Consider the following 25,843-nt stretch of genomic DNA (forward strand, 5'->3'; position numbering starts at 1 on the left):
CACACAGCTTTAAGGCAGTGATGGTGTTTACCACCTTACTCTGGTCATGGGGAATAAGTCATGCCTTTTTCCAGGACATTTCTTTCTACACCTTTTTAAATATACTGGAAAATATTAAGATACAACCAAACATCCTAATACTAGGTGATTTCAACTACCCTGCCATTAACTGGGAAAACTACTCGTGTATCAATACCTTTGCCTAACAGTTCTTGGAATTCATAAATTCCAATGCTCTGGATCAACTAATCTATAGTCTCACCAGGGGCTCCAATATCCTAGACCTGGTCATTACCAACATGGGAAATCAATGCTCCACACCTATGATCACTCCCCTCGTTGGTCAGGTCTGACCATAATCTAATCACCCTTGACATCCACATCCCTCCTCCACCGCCCAGTAAGGAAACCTCTGTAAAAAAACTTCTCCAAAGCCAACTTCATGCTACAAAAGTCAGAAGTGACAAACTTCATGACACCCATACAGACAGAAACTGAAAGTTCGACTGCTGAATCCTACACTAAGGTACTGTACGAGCATATCCACTCATGCATGAATCGTGCCATCCCAAATAGAACCAAGAAGCTCTCCTCCAAAAAAAGGAAGCCAATCTGTTGGTTTCCTGCCATAAACAAACTTTACAACAAAAGGAAGAAACTGTTGCAGAAAAGAGGAAAATCCCAGGATGCAAAAAACTCCCTTACCAGCCTCAGTAAGAAGCTGAGATCCCTCATAAAATCCTCCAAAGCTAGTTACGAAAATAAAATTGCCAAAGATTCCAAAGACAACCACAAGGCATTCCATAGCTATGTCAAGAATCTAAATGGCAATGCTTAGATCTGCTCTGAGCTACAACAAAATGGCATTAAATATACTGATCCCAAGGATATTGCCAATATCCTGGCAGATCGATTCAGTGCCAGCTTCACCCCCTCTTACCCCCTAAAGGGCCCATCTCAATACCGAAAGATTGCCAAATTCTGGTAATAACGGCCACAAAGGTAAAAAATGCACTCTCCAAAGCTAAAAATACAGCATCCATGGGACCAGACGACATCCCGGACTGTGTACTACATGAACTAAAAAATGAACTGGCACCTCACCTAAGTGTCATGTTTAATCATAGCCTCACCTCAGGCTTCGTGCCCACTGAGTGGTGTACAGCTACAGTTATCCCACTCCACATGGGGGGAGCCACCTTGGATCCTGGGAACTACCACCCCATCAGTCTGATGAGCCTGATCTGCAAGGCCATGGAATGTATTATCATGGAACTTATAAACAAAGACATTGGCAACCTTCAAACACTGGACCCCCACCCAGTTTGGGTTCATGAAGGGCCGATCTTGTCTCCTGAACCTAATTGACTTCTTCGAATCAGTCTCCAGAGCTGTCAACGAGGGTAAGGCAGCCCACACAGCCTATCTGGACTTCGCCAAGCCCTTCAACACCATTCCCCACTCTGGAATCATAAATAAACTTACTAAGCTGGGCATTAATCCCTACATCACTCGATGGGTTGCCAACTGGCTTACTGACAGAATCCACACTGTAAAAGTAGCCGACTCCAACTTCAGCTCCAGACAAGTGACAAGTGGAGTACCTCAGGGTTCAGTCCTGGGATCGCTCTTGTTTGGCATCTACTTCTCTGAAGTACAGGTCAACACTAAGGGACTCTGACTAACAAAGTTTGCAGATGACTGCAAACTGGGAGCCATTATTGAATCCCCAAATTATATGGATATTCTACAAAAGAGCCTTGCAGAAACAGATGCTTGGTGCCAGAGCCATGGGCTCAAGCTCAATGCCAAGAAATGTAGTTATCCCCTTTGGGAAAAAACATGTACCCGTGAATCACCACATACATGACAGTACACTAAACACCAAAAGTGTGATAAGAGACTTAGGGACGTAGGTGGACAGTGGTCTCACCTTCAATAACCACATCGCCACAACAGTCAGGAAATCCTTCAAAGTGGCACACCTCATCACTAAGGGCTTTTCATCCAGAAAAAAGGAGGTAATTTTCCCACTGTACTCATCCCTCATTAGACCCATTATAGAATACAATGCCCTGTTTGGTATGTAACTCTCAAGACATCTGCAACAACTGGAAAGGCCGCAGAAATACCTCACTAAAAGAATCACAGGTCTAAAGCAGATGCCCTATGCTGACTATCTAAAAAAAACTTCAGCTATACTCTGTCACATATCATCTACTCAGAGGCGATCTCTGCTTAACATACAAGGCCATGTCAAACCCAGAGCTGTTGGACATGTTACACTTAAAGAAATCCCAGTCCTTCAGAGCCACATGCTCTAGGGATCTAAACCTTGTCATCACAATGAACAAAACATGCTGGAGGGATAGGTTCCTGACCCAGAGACTCCCCAGACTCTGGAATAGACTGCCCATACATGTCAAGCAGAGTGCCCTTTGGCTGTCTTCAAAAGGAACCTTGACAATTGGATGGAAGATAGGAAATTCACCCCAGGGATCACGTCAGTCAGGGTGACTGGGTCCAGGGAAGTAAATATTGTGGGAAGAAATAGCCAGGAAATTGTTATGGCTAGGCTTGTATAGGCCCTAGGGCCGATAGCCTAGTACCAACCTATGAACTTATGAACAACAGAGATGGGTTTAGAAGAGTGGATCGAAATGTTAGAATGGAGTTTGGGAATCCTACTGTTGTATAAAAGGTCATGAATCCCTTCAAGTCTCTCTTCCCTTGGTAGGAGCAGTTCCAGAGAGGGTAGACAGAGCCTTGGTATCCCTGCAGAGCAAACCGTGCTCTCTGATTCCTTGCAGTGGAATTCAGATGAGCATTCATCTACAGTTCTCTCTTGTGATGAATTCTCCAGGTCCAAAGGAACAGAGCCCCCTTGAAAAACCTGTGAGGTATCCGGTATGAAGTGAACACTAATGTTTGGTTCCCTAGAAGACAAATCTCAATGATGACCCAGATAACTTTGGTCTGACCTAGGAGAAGAATAGAACTGTGGAGGAGGTGGTGGTATGCATCCAAGTGTTTAGTCTCAGATTTCCATTTTTGGGGACTACTGCTTCATTCCAGCAGCGTGCACCTGCAAATGACTAAGCATAATGTAATAAATTCAATGCTGACTACTTGTGTGTCCAGACAAACAGTTCATTTTCTAAAGAACCAGCAGGACCTCTACAGAGATTTTCTTGAAAGAGGTATGAAGACAGGACTATCAGATGTATTTTGATCATATTAAAAGCCTAAAAGCAAGAAAGAACACTTATTCAATAACAAACAAAAAAACAACAAAAAAAAAGGAAGACAACTCCTATGTGTGGAATAAAAAGTCCAACTTAAAAAACAAAGAACAAACCACACTAGAATGTCAGGAGATAACTGCAATCAACTTTAAGCATACTAGAACTTTATTATCTCTGCTTTTCATCCATAAAAGACTTCAGCAGAAAAAAAATTACACATAGTGCTCACTATTTGAATAAACCATATTTCAATCAAAAGCCACAGTCAATTGATTAATAAGACAATTAAGAATTTCTTAAAGAAGAATCATACTAAGCCATGAAAAAACATAATTCAAACATTCATTAAAGTGCACTGGCCAACAGTTAAATTGCTGTACATCCTTCGATAAAAATAACTAAAACCAAGTTTAAACAGCCATATGTATGAATAGCATATACAAAATATAAATGACATGTATGTGTGTGATAAAAAAAAAATATATTAAATATGAAAACTATTATATAGTTTGAAATCAGGACGATCAGATGTATGTTTGATTATATTAAAAACCTAAAAGCAATTAAGGACACTTCTTTATATGAACCACAAAGAGTTTTTTTTTTAAGTGAAAAGAAGTATGACCTTAACTTTCAGTAAAAATGCCCTTGAGATTATAAGGATAATTTGTGACAACTGGTCCATTTGGTCTAGTACTAGACTGGTGAGCAAGATCCTGGCCCTTTTGTTTTAAAAAAGGTAGGAACATTAGGTCTTATTTAGAAGGGACGTTCAACAAGGACAATATACAGAGGCTTGCTACTTTTAAATGTGGACCCCCTTTCTGTAGCTTATGTGAGTTTATGAGCTGCAGAGATTTTTTTCATCTGCCCCAGTATGGTTAAGAAATAATAGCAGTTAAATTGGCTGGCAAATGTAAAAATGTAACAGTGAAAAGAATGTTTACACAGTACTCCAACTATCATTGTTTTTTTTTTTTTTTTTTTTATGTAGGGAAGACTATTTCTAAGTTTAAAAGGAGGATTAGTCAGAAACAGACAAAGTAAGAATCCTCTTGCAAAGCACAGCACTGAATCACCAGGTCATTCTTTTTTCATTTTTCACATTTTGGACATATGATTTTGTCATGACGTTTGCTCCTTTCTTTACTTTTTCTTGGATTTTTTGCTTGTATTTTTGATAGTTTCTGCTTGTTCTTTACTCTGTTGCAACATATACATATGCAGTCATTTGCATTTTTGTTCACACTTTTTCCTTCAGTTTTTAGTGTATGATTGATTTTATGGATGTTAACATTTAACTGTGATCTGATGAAGCCATATGGGTGAATGTGCTTTTCTTTGTTTTTGATACACTTATGATTACACTTTTTATTTTGATTGTATTTTTATCTATGATTTTTTTATATCACATCATTTCCAAGGTGGGTGCTGTTTTCTTGATTCATGCCCATTTCTAAAAGTCTGTATTATCTTGTCTTCACCTCTAAAATCTGGTTAAACACCCACTCGGAATGCTTGATTATATTTAAGATTGTCTCTCTAAAAGAAACATTCTGCTGGAGAATCAGGTGAAAGGGAGTCCTCATGCTCCAAAGGGATGTGGCTAGGAGAGTGCATTTGAGAGGAGTAAGCCAGAGAACAGTCAGAAATCAAAAGCGTCCTCATCTTCAGAGGAAGATGAATCCACAGCCATCTTTTGAGGGATGGGGGGGTTGAGATTAGAAAGGAGGAGGCTACAGAGCCAAAATGTCCTTAAAACAAATCTTGAGAGAAATCCAGCCATTCCTTCTCCCTAAAAGAAGAAGAGGTTGAGGGGAAGCAACATGTTTTGTTTTCTGATGCTGCTTCTTGGATGTGATGTCCAGTGTACTAGGTGCAATATTAGTCTTCTTGAGATCTTATCCCTAATCAGGGTCTGAGAGATACCCTCTAATATGATTCTCATTCACCTCTGTCTACAGAATTCTTAGCCATCAAGGCCCCCAATGCCATACCGGCCTCCAGCATGGTATTGCTAAACGGCATCTGAATAGGAGTCAGATGTACTGCAAGTTTTGAAACCTCAGCTGGTACGATGGAATCAGAAAGGGCCAAATGAGTTTCTGGCCTAGGTCTTTTAAGCTTTTTCCTTAAGTGGTGGTGGTATGTCTCTGGAAGTGAAATTCGCCATTTTGGAGTGCTCCAAGTGTTTGAGATGCTGGGTTTCGGGGACAGTTTTAAGAGAAGACAAATGGGACTGTAAGGTCTTAGAAACAAAGAACCAGCAGATGGAGCAAGCTTTGTAGGTGAATTCTGCACCTAAGGAAATAAAACAAAGTGCACATCTTTCTATGGGATTTGCCTAATCCATTAGCACTTACCCCCTCCTAGCTGACATCTAATACTGGAAAGTAAAAATAGTTAAGAAATTTAAAGTAAGGTTTCCCAATGAGGCACATATCTGAGTACTCAAAGCAATGGTATGAATGACTAAATGAAGATCAGTCAGATGGATACACGACCTGCATTCAGACTGGTGGAGAGTATCTGGGGAATTATGCTCATACATCTGCCTATATACCCCTGTGCTTGTGAGATAAGGTCAGACATTGGATGTATGATCCCGGGAAGGTAAATCTTTAGTACCCAGGCTGGACAACAGTGGCAAAACCTGTATTTTAGGAATACTGCAACAGTGATTTCACTCAGGGCATTCAATGCTGTCTGGGCCAAAAGGAAATCACCAGCAAGATATTGGGTGTGTCCCACATGACTTTGTGTAGGACTTTTGGCAACAGAGGAAGAGGGGGATAAGTATACAGAAACATCCTCTTCTGGGGAAAAAAGACATGACATCCACTTTCCAAGCCAGAGGACGTGGCAGCTTCAAACAGAACCTGGGAAGTAGTCTGTTCATATCTACTTGAGGAGTACTCCACTGATGAACAATGTACAGGAACACCTCCCTGTGATGCATCCATTTGTGATGATCATCTTCCTGCTCAGTGTCTGCCACTAGATTGTGCTCTGAAGGTATGTAAACAGCCTGAAGGGACATGTGATGATGGATAGCAAAATCTCAAGCCTGAAAAGCTATCCTGCAAAGTAGGCATGACTTTGTGAGCCCTTGTTTGTTGATATACCGTGACTGCAGTACTGTCTGTAAAAATCCTTAGAGGGCCGGGAATCCAAAATAGGGGAACAGCATGAAGAGCCAGAATCCATGCTCTCATCTCCTTAATATGATATGGTCTACTAGATATGAAGGAGACCAAACCTCCTGGATCCTGGTGTTGGAGAAAGCTCCCCAACCCTGATCTGAAGCATCTGTGTACAGCTCTTGAGTGGGAGGAGGAACCTGAAAAGGCAGGCTGGAATTTAGAGAGATCTGAAAAATCTACCAGGGGAACTCTAGCTTAAGGCAAGGTAATAAGATCCAGAGGATGGCAATGCGGATGCTAAAAAGTTTTGAGGTACCACTGAAACTTCCTCATAGAGACTCTGGCAAAAGGAACAATTGGAATGATAGATTCCATGAACCCCAAAGCTTAAAGTAATTCCCTTGCAAGAAGCATTAAAAGAGGAAGGAACTTAAAATAAGCTGTCAAGGACAGGACCTTGGGAAGAGGCAGCAAACCTAACATTGGTGCAGTCTGAATCCTGCAGCCTAGAAAAATGTGATCTTTAGGAGTTGGCACAGACTTCCTGAGGTTCAAGGTGATCCCTAGATTTTGCAGAAGCAGCATTGCAAATTCAAGATCCCAAAGGGAAAAAGAAAAAACGCTAGAAGGGAGCTTGAATCAAGAGATCATCTAAATAAGGAAAAATCTGAAATCCCTAACACCTGCAGAAGGCTACCACCATGGACAGAAACTTGGTAAAAAAAACCCTCAGGGCTGTAGAAAGACTAAAAGGCAAAGCAGAAAATTGATAATGTGAAGAAGAAAGATGGAGAAATGTAAACATTTCCCAAAGAGAGGGTGAATAAGAAAGTGAAGGCAAGCATCCTTTAAATCCAGAGACACCAGGAAAGCTTGGGGAAATAGTGGAGGAAATACAGATTGAAGAGACAGCATCTTAAAGGAAGGAAAAAGTGCTGAGGAAAAAAGATCCAGAATGGGTCTCCAAGACCGCTTCTTCTTGGGAACTAGAAATATCTTGGAATAAACCCCTGTGTCCTGTTGAGAGGGGGAACAGGCTGAATGGTTCCTTACAATAAAAGATCCTGCAGAATTAGAGGAAAATGATGGGGATAGCAAGGAGGTTATTGGGGAAGACCCCAAAAAAGGAGGAAGAGACTTCAAAACCATAAAATAACCATTTTGGATAATGTAAAACACCCAAGAGTCTGTTATCTGTTGCCAAACAGGAAAAGAAAGAGTTAACCTGAGAGAAAGAGGGACCTGGCCAAGAGTAGAGGTGACAATGTCAGGTAGAAGCAGATTTGTCAGGGAAAGAAGGCCTTTTAGTCACAGAATCCTGAGAAGATTTATTAGAAAAATTCATCTTGGAGGACCTATTATCCCTAGAAGGCTGCCTTTGCTTCCTTCAGGCAAAGAAAGATTTAGAGGGGTAATTCTTATGAAACCTAGGGACAGGAGCCAGAGATTTGTTTCAGATCCTGCCTAACTTTCCAATTGTCTTGCAGGGTCTTAAACACCTCAGCTGCAGCATAGCCAAAGATATTTTGGTAATCTAAAGGAGAATCTAGGTACTTTGATTTGATATCATCAAGGAGAGCCTGTAAGCATAAAAATATCTTTGCATCACAGACCTTGAACCAGCTGCCATAGAAGAGGCATCAGCAGCATAACTGCACCTTGTAGAATGCAGAGCCACTTGAGAAGCAATACCCCACAAGGAAATGGCAGAAGACTTTGCCTCAGAATCAGGCAAATCAGTCAGAATATCCCCATATTGGGAGAGAAGAGACAGCATATATCTAGCCATATGGATCTGGTAGTCAATGGCCCTGAAAATTAATGTGGCATAAGTATACACCTTTTTCTCCACACTATAGCATGACTTTCCTTGACTGAAGTTAAAAACTTAGAAGAGAAATGCAATTTCAATGGCTTGTCAAGGAAATCACAGCATGGTCAGAATGCGTTGTATACAAAAACCTCTGGGTTTCAGTGACAACAGAACCAATAAGACTTTTTTGGAGCAGGAGGCTGGGAACCAGATGGTTCAGAAGCTGTAGAGGAAGTGTCCAACAAAGTATCCAACACAGGGAAGCTGCAGAGGGATGGGATGAATTAATCAACAAGAGCTCATGGACTTTTTTGGACATCAGAAACTGGGGAACAATCTCATTTAAAATGCTCCATAATACATACCACATTATCCTCAAAGGATAACTCTTCCAGAGAGAAATAAATATGGAGAAAGAGAATCCTCTTCCTTAGACCCTAAAGCAAGAGGAGAATGATGATGATAAAAGTAAGCCAAGGACTCTTCCCCAGAATCTGAATCCAAAACTTCATCAGACGACTCAGAATCCTTATTCAGTTTAGGAGGAGAAGGAGACCAAGTAACAGATGACTCTACAGACAAACCATAAATGCATTAAAATGCCCTGTGTGAAATCCTGCCATTCCTTGTGAGGATCCATTGCTACAGTAGCCAGATGCTTGGTCTGTTTCTTTCAGAGGAACTTTAGCTCTAAAAACCTAGGAGGCTGAGATTTTTGCCTAGAATCTGTAAGAGGGTCATCCTCCCCAGCTAGTACCTTGGGAATCCTCCAAGCCCCTCCAGTATAATCAGTCAAGGTTCTTCCTCAACATCTGTAGCAGAAGTATTCGAGAGTATAGAAATTCTGAAAATATAGCTAGGGAATGGGATAAAATTAAGATGGAGTTTAAAAATAGGGTGGAAATAAAAGAAAGGGAGCTATGGTTATGAAGTAACAAGAATTATTTAGAGGGACTGAAAATGTTAAAGTATTGCAGAATAGGAGGAAACTCACAGAACAAGAAGAGGATCAATTGCAGAATTTTAAGCAGAAAATAAGGGATTACCTCAATAATATAAATAAACAGATTTAGAAAGGCTGCTGTTAAGCAACTGTTTTTTGATAATAACCCTAGAAGCACAAAAACGTTTAGCACAACAACTCAGGCAACAGAAAGTACAAAGGGCTTTCGCCAAGCTTAGGGAGACTATAACAAGGAAGGTAAGAAGAGATCCTGTAGAGGTATCAGAACTATTTTGGAAATTCTGTGAAAGTCTGTATAAAATAGAGAAATAAGGAAATCAAGAAAAGATACAAATGGAAATGTTTATGGAAAATTAAATATGCCAGCGATAGAGGTAGATGAAACTCAGTTACTAACAGTTAGGATAGGAGGATATGAGATAAAAATTGTGATGTATAACTAATCTACAGGAAAGTCTCCAGGAATGGATGGTATTCCTGTGGAAGTTTGGAAGCTAGGACGGAAAAAAACTGATAAAGATCTGGAAAGTTTTGTTTAACAGAATTTTAAGAGAAGGAGAAGTACCAGCATTCTAGAAAAAAAGCAGTGGTAGCTGTAATACCAGAGAGAGGGTAAAGATCCACCAGATCCAGCTTCATATAAGCCCATATTAATACCAAACTATGACTATAAAGTGTTTATGTCTATAATGGCTACAGAAATGGCAAAATAATGACAACATTGATACATATGATTCAGTGTCGTTTTGTGGAGGGGAGGCAAACATTTCACAACATTAACAGAACAATAATTATCCAGAGGGAAGCAGAATGTAAGAAAATACCATTGTTGCTGCTGGTTCTTGTTGCAGAGAAAGCATTTGATAGAGTAAGCTGAGACTTTATGAACAAGGCAATGGAAGCATTTGCATTTCCTGAAAAAAAATTATAAGGTTGATTAGGAGCATCTATGGGGGAATCGGAGGCAAAAATTAAAGTGGGTGGGGGGTCCTCTCTGATAATTTCTGCTTGAGCAGATGAACCAGGCAGGGGTGTTCTCTTTTCCTTTTATCTGCATTATATTTAGAACCACTGGCAAAGAAAATAAGGGACTCAGAAATCCAAGGATATAATTGGTATGGTAGTCAAGAAAAGCTGGCTTTATTTGCAGATGATATTATTTTATACCTGACAAAACCAGAAAGCGAATCACAGTGATGTGGAACATTTTGAGACAGTTTCAAATCTTTATGGTATACAAAATTAATGAAGCTAAAGGCAATAGCAGTAAATTATGTACCCACATATGGATTATTTCAGCAATATCCATATTTATGGGGACATGATAAAATTAAGTATTTAAGAGTACAGGTGACAAATGATTCTATTGTGACAGCTAAGGATATGTGGAAAGAGACTAAAAAGATATTACAAAAACTGAGAAAATGGAAACTTTGTGATATGGATATGTAGAGTAAGATACAAGTGGTTAAAATATTTTTAGTCCCATTATTTTTTTAACCAGAGGAGTTGAGGATAGCAATTAATAAAGGATGAAGGACTTTATCTGGGAGAGGAAGATTACAAGAGTCAAGTGGGATAAGATGACTCTTCCAGGAGAAAAGGGTGAATTGGGATTACCCGATTTGAAGGGGTATTTCAGAGATACACAGTTAAGTCTTCTACACATAGCACAAGCAGAAAATTATAATTCAAAGTAGAAAGGGATAATGATGAAACAGGGGGCAAGCTCAAGAAGCAAGGATAGATTGGTATTTTGGATGCAGGCTTTAAGGAGAATACTAATCATACAGAATATCATATCTATAAAGTAGGAGAAAATTTCCTAAGAACTAAGCCAACATGGAAATGGAGAAAGGAGATTCTCCAGATAGGGTTGACTGCAATTAGGGATATAGACAACATGCAAAAGGGGGATGGAATTTACTGGAGAAAACTGGGAAAGGAATCAAGGTATTGGGAGCAAATAACTAGAGACGGAAAGGTAATAGAATGGGAAGAGGCCAAGAATTTATTTGGACTGCAAATTAGAGATTGTCTTCCCTATCAAGAATTGATATCAGAGTACAGGCAAAGAGAAAGAAATAGGGGAATCCTAAATGGAAGAGTTTTTAGTAGAATCTAGAGCAGAAGCTGTCGTAAAAAGGAATAATTAGTAAATTAGTAAAGCATATACAATATTGCATGATAACTATAAGAATCAATCACAGGAGGTTAGAAATAATTGGGAAGAGAGATTGGATAAGCAATTCACAAAGAAACAATGGAAAGATATATGTATGTCTCCCAAATATACAACAAAATTTATAAGAGTTGGTATTTTTACTTGGAAATGTTTGCATAGATATTCCAGAGAATTTTTCCTCAGATAGACATCAAATGATGGAGGTGTGACATGGAGAAAGAGATAATTGGAAACATATTTTCTGGGAGTGCGGTGAGTTGGTGGACTTTAAGGATTCCCTGTGGGATGCACTGTCGGAGATGCTGGGTGGGGAGATTACTATGCTGAGAGAGATGATTTTTCACAGTTATGATACAGAATTGGAACTGGCTAGACATGTGTCTAATTATGGTGGCTGGCAAAAAATTAATTACTAGAAAATGGAAATCAAAATCTAAACCAACTATTCTAGAAGAAGTGAATATAGTAACAGAGATAAAACAACTGGAATAGAGATCTTCACCGTAGGAGCAAACTACACAGGGAAAACTGGGAATTGTGGGAATAATATATACAGGGAAGGAATGAATTTTAAAAGAAGGCAGGACTTAAATGAGCTATGTAATGTTTGACTGAAAACAATTGGGTAGATTATAAGTGGTGTATAATGTTTGCAACTGGGAGTGCGTCAGTATGGTTTGTGATGTAAATTGCTTGCAACTAAGATTGTGTTGGTGTGGTTTGTTTTCATTTATATAAATGTATGATTGCCTATTTCGTAAGTGATGGTTTAATAAAGATCTGGAACAAATGCCTGACAAATCTTGCACTGGGTATGGTTGTACCACCCAAACAAAAAAGACACTTCTTTATGGGGACTCTCCCTCCCACATTCACTTTTTCTCTTCCTCAGTGATGTGTAGAAAAATAAAGCCATGAAATGAAATAAAGGAAAAGACCCCAACAGGTAACTTTTCTTGTCAATATTATGCAGCTGATCAAACTTGGTGAACGATCTACAGATCAAATTCGTAACAAAGCATTTGGACTGGCAGCAAAATTTTAAGGATTAGGCACTCGTACATTATTTATGTACCTTACGCCCTGGATGTTGGACATACTTCTAATGCACGGCACATGGAAGGATATAAGGATTTACTATGCTGGCCATACATTCAGCTATCCTATCTGTAAAGAATACTGTAATAGTGATAAGGAAGGACATCCACTGTTGCCTAGACCAGAATGTAGTCACCACAATAATTTTTGGGGAGTCATTGTGAATATTCAGAACACTACTGAAATCAGTGGAAAAGGCAGACAGGCATACAGGTACATTCTTCTCTTCTTGCATAGAGTCCTGGAACTGAATTTTCCCAGTTGTTAAAGAGGAGGCAAAAAGATCTACATCAGGTGTTCCCACAAATATATCAAAATCTTATAAAAAACCCAGATTCAGTTTCCATTTGTTATGGTCTGTCCTGGTCCTGCTCAGCTTGTCTGCCAAACAGTTTTGCTCTGACAGGATGTAACATGCCTGCAAGGTTAGATTGTGTTATAATGCTATACCCCATGCCAACGTCACTTGTCTGCATAGGAATAAGATATGGCTCTCCCTTGCTTATGTATCATATTACTGTGATGTTGTCTGCAAACGCTTGATGAGTAGGAGACCTAGATTCTGAGAAATTTGACATTGCCCCATGATTTCCCTTTTTACAAATCCTAATATATACAAATTTGAAAAGTCAATGAGTGCAGATGCTGGGACCACAGAAATTTTAGTTACCACTATCTTTCTCGCATAGAGTCTTGCAAGAAGTATGAGAATCATAGATGCCATGAAATACAGAATCCTGAGGAATTTCCTTGCTTAGTCAAAGTCAAAGTGGAAAATCACACAAACAAATCTTAATGCAGATTTTCTTTTCCTGTGGAGGGCATGAGCACCAGAGATAAGTAGCCCAGCTAAGAGAGAAGGAAGACAATGTGACTTTTTGACCTTGTTCCACAACAGGCACTCAAAAAAACAATCTTGTAAGGAGTCAGTAAACACTTACAAATGGTCTCTTGGAATCACAGCCTGTGTAGGAGATCACTTACAATCTGGAAAAGACTGAAAATAAGAGAACTGATGAGCTTTTGAGTGTCTGGATCACATTAACAAACACCTGGTATCTGGATGAATAGAAATGTAATATATATCTTTTAACTCTAAAGTCACTAAGAAACTAATGAGGTATGAGTAAAGTTGTGAAGTGAAAGTATTTTGAACTTGGACACTATCACCAACTAGTTTATGAAGGAAAAAAAATGCAACTGGTGTCTGATAATCTTCTTTCTTTGGCACCAGAAACATTCTTGAATAATATTCTCTTGTCAGAGGAGGAGGAAGAGGAACAATTCCTGTTATCCCCAACTGAGAACTGTTGCAAGGCAGGAGAAAAGAGAAGACTTTGGTTTGCCAGTTGAGAAGGAATCCCTTGAAAAGTAGGGAGAGCTTTCCACTGCTGTCTGTAGCCTAGATAGATCACATTTAGGATCCATTTGTTTGAAATAATCTTTTTCCAAAGAGAGAAATAGAGATGCAGACTTTTTTGGAGGTTGAAGGGACTGCCATGGCATGTGTGTGTGTCGGGGGGCAAGGTCCCTCCTATAGTCACCCTCGCTTACTGTACTGTGCTTTGTTCTGGGAGGTCCTGCTTTCTTTTTGGAACTTCTCTGACATTCCTTTTTAAAAATTTGATAACAATGGGACTGCTTGTTTTACTTAATTTAAGGACACAGAGAATTCTATGGAAATCTCAGAGGAGGGCTGAAAATCTGAGATTCCCAGAATCAGCATTCCTCACACAAACTTTGGATTTCTGCAGCAGAAGGTCCAAAAACTAGATCTCTGACCAAGGGAGAATTCAAAATGTCATTCTCCACATCATCTGGGAGGTTCTGAAAACACAGCCAGGCAAATATTCTCAAAACAGTTCTAGAAGCAGCAGCCCTGAAAGTATTATCCAGATTTAGACACATTTTAAACATTGAGTAGTGACTTGGAAGCAGAAGAAACCAAATTACACAAAGATTTCTCTTCACAAAAGGAAACTGACAAAATATTCATCATAATTTACCAATTAGCCAGGGTAAAGTACAGTTGTGTGAGGACTTACCATAACAGTAGATGTCCTGCTGATCACTGTTGCAGTATTCCAAACTGAATGGTTACCCTGCCAAGGTAACCTGGCATCTTGCCAGTGTACCAAAATCATTTGAACACTCCATACATCCAATGACATGAGCCTGCTGGTATAGGGGTACATAAGTGGATGTAGAAGCCAAGATTCACAGACTATCCCAGAGCCAGGAGACCCTGGAAGGGCATATGCACCAGACATAAATAGCCCACCTAAGAGAGAAGGAAGAGAATGTGACTTTTTGACCTTGTCCTACAAAGTGTACAGGCCCAAAAAGAAAATATGAATAGTAAAAGGGGATAGGGAGGGAAGCAATACTGTAACAGTGATCACTAGGACAGCTACTATTATGATAAGTTTACACAACTCTACTATATCCTTCCTTGGATCACTGGTGCAGTATTCCAAACATATGGGTGATTGCCAAAGTTGAAGGCTAACGTTCGACAGATCAGAAACCTGTCTACTGGACTAACAGTACAGTTCTAACAAAGAAGGTGCTAGGTACAGAAAATTTATACACTCTAATTTTGTAAAGGTGTGAACTGATGACCAGGTGGCTGCCTCAAGGATGGATCTCTGATGAATATCTTTGATAAAGCTCCAGATAAGACAGCTTTAGTGGAATGAACCTTCATGGGTTAAGGCAGGGATCCAGTTAGATACAGTTTGCCTGGAGGCAAGATTTCCCAGCCTGCCTTTCTGAAAGGAGACAAAAAGCTGGTCTGTTTTCATGAAAGCTTTTTTCCCGTCCACATACAATCACAGCTGCCAGTACACATCCAAGGAGTGGCAGAGTCTTTCACCCCTATCTTGTGGATTAGGAAAGAAAATAGGAAAATGAATGGTCTAGTTGAGAGACTGTCTATTTACTACCTTGAGAATTAAAAATGGGTTAGCCCTTAAGAAGACCCTATCCTCATAAAAGATAGGTAGTGGGAGTGGTTATAAGGGCTTAAAACTCAAACTTCTGGCAGAGGTAACAGCAACAAGTAAAACCATTTTCCAGGTAGAGAATTCCAAGGGATAGTGGCTACCAGCTCAGAAGAAGGCAAAGTAAATTTTTCCCAGACATTTAGATTCTATGGGGCACCTCCACCCCCCCCCCCCCCGAAGGTTCAGAGGTAGGACTTGTTATTGGACTTAAATCCTGGAAAGTAAAGGAGGGTCTAAAGGCATGCAGACAGAAATAGCATAAAGGTGTCCATTAATGGATGACTAGGCTAATTCATTTAAGGAACTCATACACTACAGAATAAAAGGAAACTGTGCTCAAAATGTGTTCTTTTTCTTAAAACACCAGATAAAAAATATTTTACACTTGAACATATAAGAGTTTCTAGCAGTACGTTTTCTTACCTTCTGGAGTCCCAGTAGCATGCCCTCTGAAAAAAAATTTAATACCTTTCTGACACCAGTTATCACACAAAGAATCACGTTGAGAGCCTGCAGGTTAGGATGTATTAGAGCTTTCTTTGTGTGCAAGTCCACTTTGTGGGGTAATTTATAGTGATGACCGATGACCCTGGCTAGGTGAAGGGTGGAAATCAATGCTGCCCGGACCAGAAGGTAGTCACTAATGATTTTTATTCTATCCCTTTGGCTCCTCAGGAAGACCATTGGGATTAAAGGGAGGGAGAATGCATACAAAGATATCCTACCCAGTGGAAGGACATTTCATCCACTCTCCAGGCCTGAGAGCAAGGGGACCTAGAGCAGAATAGCATGAGCCATCTGTTCTGAGGGGAGTCAAACAAATGTGAGGAACACCCAATTTGTGGACTATATCTAAATGAAACCTCTGTTGAGCATCTTTTCATAAGGGTCTTGTATGGAACTGCTGGGTGAGCCTGGAAGAACATTAGTCTAATCGAAAGTAATCCACTTGGAGGGACAGATTTTATTGCAGCCTCATGTCATTACAGCTAGTCTACAAAAGCTGGTGGGACAGTCCCCCCATTTGTTGATGTATCACATGACTATGGTGTCTGTGCAAATACAGAGTGGTCCTGGGTTCCAGACATGAGTGAACACTTGAAGGGCTTGAATAAGGGCCTTCACTTCCTTGTTGATGAGTTCTCCTTATTTCCCTGGGTTTCCCCTGACGTTGAACTTGTGTGTGACCCATCCAGGCACACTAAGCAAGATTTGAAGCATGTGTAAATGTCCTGTGTGAGTGTGCAGAAAGGAAGGCCCAGACTGAGAAGAATTTGGGAGATTCACAATTGCAACACCTTTGGAAAGGGCAAGAGAGGTATTTGGAAGTCCAGAGAATGGCAGTGTTGAGTCCAAAGGGACCAAGTACAACTAGATTTCCTTAGTGTAGTCTTGCAAATGGCACCATGGGTATTAATGTCAGCCATATAGCCCAGTGATCTTAGTACTTCTCTTGGCGAGGTGGACTCCAGGGGGAGCAGGACTCCCTGGCCAGTGAGGGAGTTGGCTGGTCAGGGATATCACTTTCACCTAGGGTGAGGGGATGCAGTCAAAGAAAGAGTATTCGGCCTGCAACCCAAGACCAGAACCCTATGTGGGGATTAGGGAAGTCTTTTTGAAGCTGAGGGTGAAACCTAGATTTTCCAGTAGCAAGATAGTGTCAGAGATTCAGCTGAAGGGTGCCCTGGGAGAAGGCCTGGATGAGACAATTTTAGTGGTATGGAAATTTGTATTCTGTATTCTGCAAAAAGGCAATGGCTGGTTTGAGGCACTATATAAAGACCCAAGGGGTGGTGTACAGACCTAAGGGTAAAAGAGAAATTACAGAGGATGAAAAAAAAACAGAACCTGAGGAATTTCCTGCAGGATGGGTGGGTAGGGATGTGGAGATATGCATCAAGTCTAGAAACTAGAAAGGTTTGAGGGAGGACAAAAGTTAGGAGAGTTTGAAAGGAGAGCATCTTGGAAGATGGCACTTACAGAAAGGTGTTAAGATGAGAAGTCCAGTATTGATCTTCAAATACCTTCCTTCCTGGGAACAAGGAAGTCTTAAATAAAAATATTTTCCTAGGTCTAGGAAGCAAGGGTAGTATGGGTTCTATGGCGACAGACCTAGAATGAAGGGTGGGAGAAACTTAACTTGGTTGGGCAGTGACAGAGGGATTCCTCTCAATGAGCAGCACTCCATCCAGGACATTTTGTAACCTTGGATGGTGTACAATACCTATTTCTCTGTGGAAATGAATTCTCACACCAGGAAGAACAAAGTGACTCTACTGGAAGGGGGGGAGGGGTTGACAGAGAAAGGAGAGGGGAGGAAACATACGGACTGATGCTGCTTGTTTGGAAAAGGAGGTTTTCCAGGTTTAGGATCTCTGAGTTTCTCCTGAAATCTCTTCCTAGGCTTTGTGCTGCCCTCCTGTATTGGCTTTTGTTTTCCATGTACGAAGGAAGTAGGCTTGGAGGGGAGTTTCCTCTGATATCTAGGAAATGAAGTGATAAAAATATTTGAAATCCTGCCTATTTTTTTTCCTTATATACGGATTATAGATTTCAGCTGTAGTAGGACCAAACACAAGGTCCCTATGAAGGAAAATCCAGTAATTTGGCCTGGATATCCTCTGAGAGGGACAAGAGGAAAAGGCAAGCAAACCTAAATATGACAGAGCCAGTGGCTACAACTCTGCAGGAACCATCTGAAGCAGCATAGCTACACTTAATAGAGTGTCTGACCACTTGTTAAGCCTGACTGAGCATGGGAACCATATGTGGCTTATCCAAATAATCCTCCCAATTAGCCAGTACTTTTTTTTTTTGCCTACAACAGATATCTTTTTTTTTCTAAACAAGAAACATCTTTATTAAATCAAGTATGATATAGGCAATCTTACATTTATATAAATGAAAATAAATCATACCGACACAATCTCAGTTGCAAACATTATACATTACAAACAATGCTGACCCAACTGTAGCTGCAAACATTATACATCACTTATATCCAGTCATTGTCAGTCAATCATTACATAGCTCATTCAAATCCTGCATTCTTTTAAACCTCATTCCTCCTCTGCATGTATTGATCCCACACTTCCCATTTTTCCTATGTAATTTGATCTCACCTTTTTCTAAAGATCTCACTTCCAGTTGTTTTATCTCTGTTACTATCTTTGCTGCTTCTAGTAAAGTTGGTTTTGACTTTGATTTCCATTTTCTAGTAATTTTTTTGGCAGCTATCATAATTAGACTCAGCAAGACCTTACTATGTCTAGGCAATTCCGATCCTGTATCATAGCTCAAAAAATAATTTCCTTAGTTACACCAATTTGCGCAACAAGCATCTCCAACAAAGCAGTCTGCAGGGAATCTTTAAAGTCTGCTTACTCATTACACTCCCAGAAAATATGTTCCCAGTTACCTCTTTCTTCCCCATCATACCTCCAACATTTGCTGTCTAGTCGAGTAAAAATTCTTCGGTGTCTACTTCGGGTATAAGAACACATATATAAACACTTCCAGGCAAAGATCCTAAATCTTCTAGACTTTGTTGCATATTTTGGAGACATACATACATCCCCCATTGTTTCTTTGTGAATTGCTTATCGAGTCTCTCTTCCAAATCCTTTCTAACCTCCTGTGATTGATTCTTATAGTTACGCAATATTTTATATGTTGTATTAATTATTTATTTCTTAATAGTAACTTCTGTTGTAGATTCTACTAAAAACTCCACCAGTGCTGGTCTTTCATTTATGACCTCCCTATTTTTTTGCCTTTTCCCATTCTCTGATAATCCTTGATGGAGAAGGCAATCTCTAAACTGCAGTCCAAATAAGTTCTTGGCGCCTTCCTTTTCTATTACCATTCCCTCTCTAGTTATTTGCTCCTAATACAGTTTTATCCAATAAACTCTAGCCCCTCTTGCCTATTGTCTGTATCCCTAATTGCAGTCATCTCTATCGCCAGAATCTCCTTTCACCATTTCTGTGTTGGCTTAGTTCTTAGAATACTTTCTGCTACTTTATGAATATAATATTCTGTATGATTATTGTTATTCTCCTTAAAGGTTTGTATGCAATATCCCAGTTTTTCCTTGTTTCTTGAGCTTCCCCCATTTCATCATCTCTTTCCACTTTGAATTATAATTTCCTGCTTGTGATATGTATAGGAGCCTTAACTGCGTTGCTCTGAAATACCCCTTGAAATCAGGTAATCCCAATCCACCCTGTTCTGTTGAAGAATAAGCTTATCCCGCTTCACTCTTGCCATCTTCCCCTCCCAGATAAAATCCTTCAGCTCTTAATTAATCGCTACCTCAATTTCTCCTCTGGTTAATAAAAATATGCCTGACCTGTGCATAAGATTAAAGGGACTAAAAACATTTAAAGTGCTTGCATCTTATTATTGATATCCATATAACAGAGCTTCCATATTCTCAGTTTTTTTTATCTTTTTAGTCTCTTCCCACATATCCTTAGCTGCCACACCAGAATCATTTTAATCCATACTCCTAAATATTTAATTTTATCATCTCCCCATAAGTATGGATATTGCTGAACCAATTCATATGTAGATACATAATTTACCGCTACTGCCTTTGTTTTAACTACATTAATTTTATATCCTGAAAATGTCTGAAACTGTCTCAGTATGTTCCACAGCACTGTAATGTCCTTTTCTGGTTCTGTCAGGTATAAAACAGAGCCAGATTTTCTTGACTACCCTACCAGTTATATCCTTGAATTTCTGAGTCCCTTATTTTCTTGGCCAGTGTTTCTTAATATAATGCAAACAACAAAGGGGAGAGAGAATACTCTTACCTGGTTCCTCTACTCAAGCAGAGATTATCAGAAAGGACCCCACCCACTTTAATTTTCACCTTTTACATTCTCCTAATCAACCTTATAATTTTATCAGGGAATGCAAATGCTTCCATTGCTCTTTTCATAAAATCCCAGCTTACTCTTTCAAATGCTTTCTCTGCGTAAAGACTCACCAACAACAGTGGTATTTTCTTATATTCTGCTTCTCTCTGTATCATCAGTATTCTGTTAATGCTGTCAAATGTTTGCCTGCCCTTCACAAAAAACACATTGATCCATATCTATCAATTTTATTACTTTATGCCATTCTTTTAGCCATTATAGATATAAACACTTAATAATCATGGTTTAGTATTGAAACAGGCCTGTATGAAGCTGGATCTGATAGATATTTACCCTCTTTAGGTATTACAGATATCACTGCTTTCTTCCAGGATGTTGGTACTCCTCCCCGTAAAATACTGCTAAACTAAACCTTCCAGATCTTTATTATTTTTCCCTCCTAGCTTTCAAACTTCCCCAGGAATACCATCTATTCCTGGGAACTTTCCTGCAGATTGGTTATACATCACCATTTTTATCTCATCTCCTCCTGTCCTATCTGTTAGTAACTGAGCCTCCACTACCTCTAACCTTGGCATATTTAATTCTTCCATAAACACTTCCATTTGTACCTTTTCTTGATTTCCATATTTCTCTGTTTTATACAGAGTTTCATAGAATTTCCAAAATAATTCTAAAACTTCTACAATCCCTTATTATCTTCCTTGTTATATGCTCCCTAAGCTTGGTGACAACCCTTTCTACTTTCTGTTGCCTGAGTCGTTGTGCTAAAAGTTTTTGTGCTCTAGAGTTATTATCAAAAAACAGTTGTTTAACAGCAATCTTCCTAAACTCATGCACATTATCGAGTCAATCCCTTATTTTCTATTTAATATTCTGCACTTGCTCCTCTTCTTGTTCTGTGAGATTTCCACCCATTTTGCAGTACTTTAACATTTGTCAGCCCATTTAAAGAATTTTTGTTACTTATTAACCATGTCTCCCTTTCTTTTCTTTTTTTATTTCCACCCTATTTTTAAACTCCACTTTAATTTTATTCAACTCCCTAACTATATTTTCAGAAGAAATTTCTATCCTCTCTAATAAATCCTGAACAATTTCCAGTATCTATTCATTAAATTCTTTTTTTTCAACTGATAGGTGGAAAAGAACTTGTGTCTCATTTTTATCTCATTACCCTGTGTTTTTATTTTAGTTATTATTGGAGCATGATCTGAAATAGTTATTGGGTGCGGATCAACACCTTCAATTAAATGCACATGCTCCTGTGAAATGCAAAATCTGTTTAGCCTATCTCAGTTTTTGTATCTTGGGGAATAACATGTAAATTCACTCCGAACTCTTAGTACTGAATTCACATCTTCCATGCCAAATATTTTCAAACATTTCTTTAAAAATCTTCCCTCTTTTGTTATATTTTTCCTTCCGGGCCCTCCAGACACATCTTCACTGTTGTAAATAAAATTCCAGTCCCCAACTATAAGTAATATTTCTTGCTGAAAGATGATTATTTCTCCTAGAAGTTTCTTAAACTCCATTATAGCAGTTTTAGGTGGAATATAAATATATGCCAGAGTAATCCTCCTCCCTTGCTAGTAGCCCCTTAGTACTTCAAATATATCATTATTGTCTTTTCTATCCTCTTCTATTACTACTGGAGATCCTTTTGCAATTAATATAATACTCCTCTCTTCCTTTTCCCCAGGTATTCTGCTGAATAACAATCATGAAAAACTTTCTTTATCAAATTTACATGTTCAGTTCTTTCCAGGTATGTCTCCTGTAGCATAGCTATTTGCACCCTGCATTTTTAGTATAGTTCACCATTCTTTTTTTTATATTTATCTGTGAGTCCATTAATGTTTAAAGACATTATAGAAAGCATCATATTCTTGAGACATCATTATTCCCACCTTTATGTATAACAGCTTTTTTGTTAAATGCCTAGTTCCAGCTTTTGTGTCACATGCATATACTGTTTGGCAGGTTAATCTTTTATACAGTTTCTTGTCATCTCCATTTGAGTCTATGTCATATCTTACAGAACTTTTTGTTTTATTGAAAACCCTCAAACAAAAATTCACACAGACAACCAATACCCCACTAAAACCTATTAATGTAATACTAGCACATAAAACTATGTACATCTTCAAATACTGATGTTTTACCCTCCTAATAGGAACAAATGTTTATAGCTCTCTCAGGTGGGAAAACACTTGAATGCTTTCAGAAAAAAATTTCTCCAGGCCATTTCTGTTTATCAGATTGTCTGCTAGAGATAAAACTGTTTACTAGAAAAAAAGCCCTTATAATATGCGATGAAATGAAGAAAACGTAGCTGTATTGCTGAAGGCTCCGAGCATAAATGTAGAAATGTAGTAGGAAAAATCCTCGGTTCCACCACAGCTGTAAAAATGTTAAAAACAGACTTTAATCTTCAGTAAAAACAACAAAAACAGGAGCACAGTAAAATTCCTGGATAAACGCTTTCGGCTTACTAGCCTTCATCAGATCATGTGTCTTGGCTGTGCTCACCCTAGATTTAAAGACAGAATAAACTAATCAAGACACATGATCTGATGAAGGCTAGTAAGAAGAAAGCGCTTATCCAGAAATTTTACTGTGCTCCTATTTTTGTTGTTTTTACTGAAGATTAAAGTCTGTTTTTAACATTTTTACAGCTGTGGTGGAACCAAGGATTTTTTCCTACTTATAATATGCAATATTCTTTTTCATTTACTTTTTTCTCTTAAAACTTGTTACTAGATTAGGCTAATGGCCTTAACCCAGTCATTCCCCTATGCAAGAAAGAGAAAAAGCAAACACATTTTTTTTCTTTTGTCATGCTGTTTTAACCAGATCTGTTTTTTGTTTACATTGCAATGCCTACATTTCTTTAAACTGAACAAGGAGAAAGAAAGAAGGAAGAAAGAAAAAAAAAAAGAAAAAAACACAATTCTGCATATCCGCAAGTCAAGCTCCACTCGAGTAACCTGCAGCATGACCTCAACCTGGTCTGTGACATTTTTATTTTTTATTTTTTTATTTTAACATTTGTTTACTGGGAAAGTCCAACTTGGAACAAAGCCGATTTTCAGTGGAGGCCTGGGGAGAAATGCTTCAGACGCATGTCTTTGTAATGTGAGAGGAAACTGGACCACCCGGAGGAAACCCGCATGAATGCAGGGAGGACATGCAGACTCTGCACAGAAGGCACCCCAGCCAAGAATCGAACTGGAGAACCTCTTGCTGTGAGGTGACAACACTACTGCTGCACCACTGCGCTGTCCAGTCAACCAGTCAAAAGAACTTGTTGGCGGTAAAGATTTGTGTCCCAGAGACTCCTCCTTTTGTGGAAAAGACTCCTTCTCCATGTCAAGCAGAGTACCTCATTAACCCCTTTTAAGTGCAACCTGGATAACTGGATGGGGAATAGAAAATACATGCCTGAGATTCCACCTCTGTCCCTGCTGGACAGTGGCATAGGGTGCTGACTTGTGGGAACATGAGCTAAATTCTTGGCTAGGCTTGTAAGGGCCTCAGGGCCAATAGCCTAGTAACTTCCTATGATCCTATGAAAAGCAACTACATACAATCCCCACTGCACTTAAAAATAACTGAAAAAACTTTATTTTATAACATGCAAAAAAATCATGCACTATTTAAGTAGTCACAGGCAAAAACAAAACCACTGCACCAGATAAGGTCTAGACCAAGTTCCAAAAATATAATGTAAGAAATCCAAGCAGGCAAAGGACATGCACAGCATAAAACCAAATGATTTATTCAGTAAAAAAACATGTAAGCACTTTCACATAGTGCTCCTATACTTCATCAGACATAAAATGTTATCACAAGCCTAAACATTTTAAACACTTTAAAAACTGTATTATTAAGAAAAAAAAATGTTGTATGGTTAACTTTCTCCCTTCTCTTCCCCTCTCCTGAGTACTTTTCCGAACATTAATGACATGAAGAAGGGCATATGCTTTAGAGTCCCCTACAAGTTTAACAAAATCCAAGAAAGTCATTTATTTCTAGATTCTTTTTCTATTCTAGTTCATGTCCATCTCCCATCCCTGTCTCTGTTTCATTTCCATCATTTCCAATGTACTCTCAATTCTTCTAGTCAACTCTTTTGCTTTTTCCCTCTCACAAGCATTTTCCATTGAAACACTGGAAAAGGTTTCACTGGCACAGTCTCTTCATGCTCTTCATTACCAGAAGAACAAGAAGTAGAATCTCCTTCTGTTTCACAGCTCACTTTTTGTTGTTCAAACATTTGGATTTCTTCCTTAGCATGTACTTCATCAAAAAATTATTTTGTTCCCCCAGGGAAGAATATTTTGAAGGTAACTGGCCTGGGTACAGCAGTTTGAATCTCATGCCTGTTTCTCACCATTCCCTGAATAATGGAATAAATTTACTCATCTTCTGCCTGATTTACAATGAGTAGTCATTCTCCACAAACACACTGCTGTCTCCCACATTTAGTACTTTCTCCTTCTACCATAGTTTTGTCAGAATCAACTCCTTTCACTGGTACGATTGCCTCTTTACTATTAAAGGGCTAGGTTGTTTTCTCATAGCCAGGTTAGGAGCTTACACACAATGTGCCCTTTCAATCAACAATTCCTGTCGTGGAATACCAGTCCAGTTACTTCTTTGCGCTTTTATAAAATTAATACACCCTGTTCCTTTCAGCTTCTTGGGTACAGCAGAAAATCTCAGATTTTCCCTACATGTTCTGTCCTCTAATTCTATTATTTTTTGAAAAATCTCTTCTTGTACAGTCTCATTTTCAGCCAGCCTTTTTTTTTTCATTTCAACCTCTGAGTTTTGCTGTTTTATCACCTTATCTGAATATCTGTTTAAAGATTCTTCCATTTTTTCCAGACTTTTATTATTTCAGTTGATATTCTCCATTACTTTTTCATTTACTTTAGTCAGGTCTGTGTGCAGTTGCCTTATACTTTCTTCTAGGTTACAGGAAGTCATGTCTGGAGCTTGCACTGCTTTTTGCTGAACAGCTACAGTACTTTTCCCAGTCTGTTTTTTGTGGCCTTTTGTAGCTAATTTTCCTTCAGGTCTGTATTTTTTTCTGGCATCCAGGCAGTGGACTTGCTACACTGTTAATGAAATTTACCCAGAAATCTAGGTCCACTGACTTTTTCAAAGTTTCTGTTTTCACACTGGGAGAGCTAGAATTAAGCTGTTACTCAATGTGCATCCATCTTGGAAGTCCCAAACAGAAGATATCTTGATATCAGAGTTTGACAATTTAAGAACTGTAAAAGCCAAAGTGGCAGCAGTGTTGATCTTCTTACCATAACAACCCATGGACATACTATCTCTATCTAAAGGCAACACATTAGTTTCATATCAAAGCATAGTGGGCTTATCAGTTGAGACAGCCAATACTGAAATGTGTCCTTTGGGATATATATATATATATATATATATATATATATATATATATATATATATATATATATATATATATA

The sequence above is a fragment of the Protopterus annectens genome, chromosome 3.part0, assembly GCF_019279795.1.
Source record: "Protopterus annectens isolate FY-2018-M chromosome 3.part0, PAN1.0, whole genome shotgun sequence".
NCBI classification, from domain to species: Eukaryota; Metazoa; Chordata; order Ceratodontiformes; family Protopteridae; genus Protopterus; species Protopterus annectens.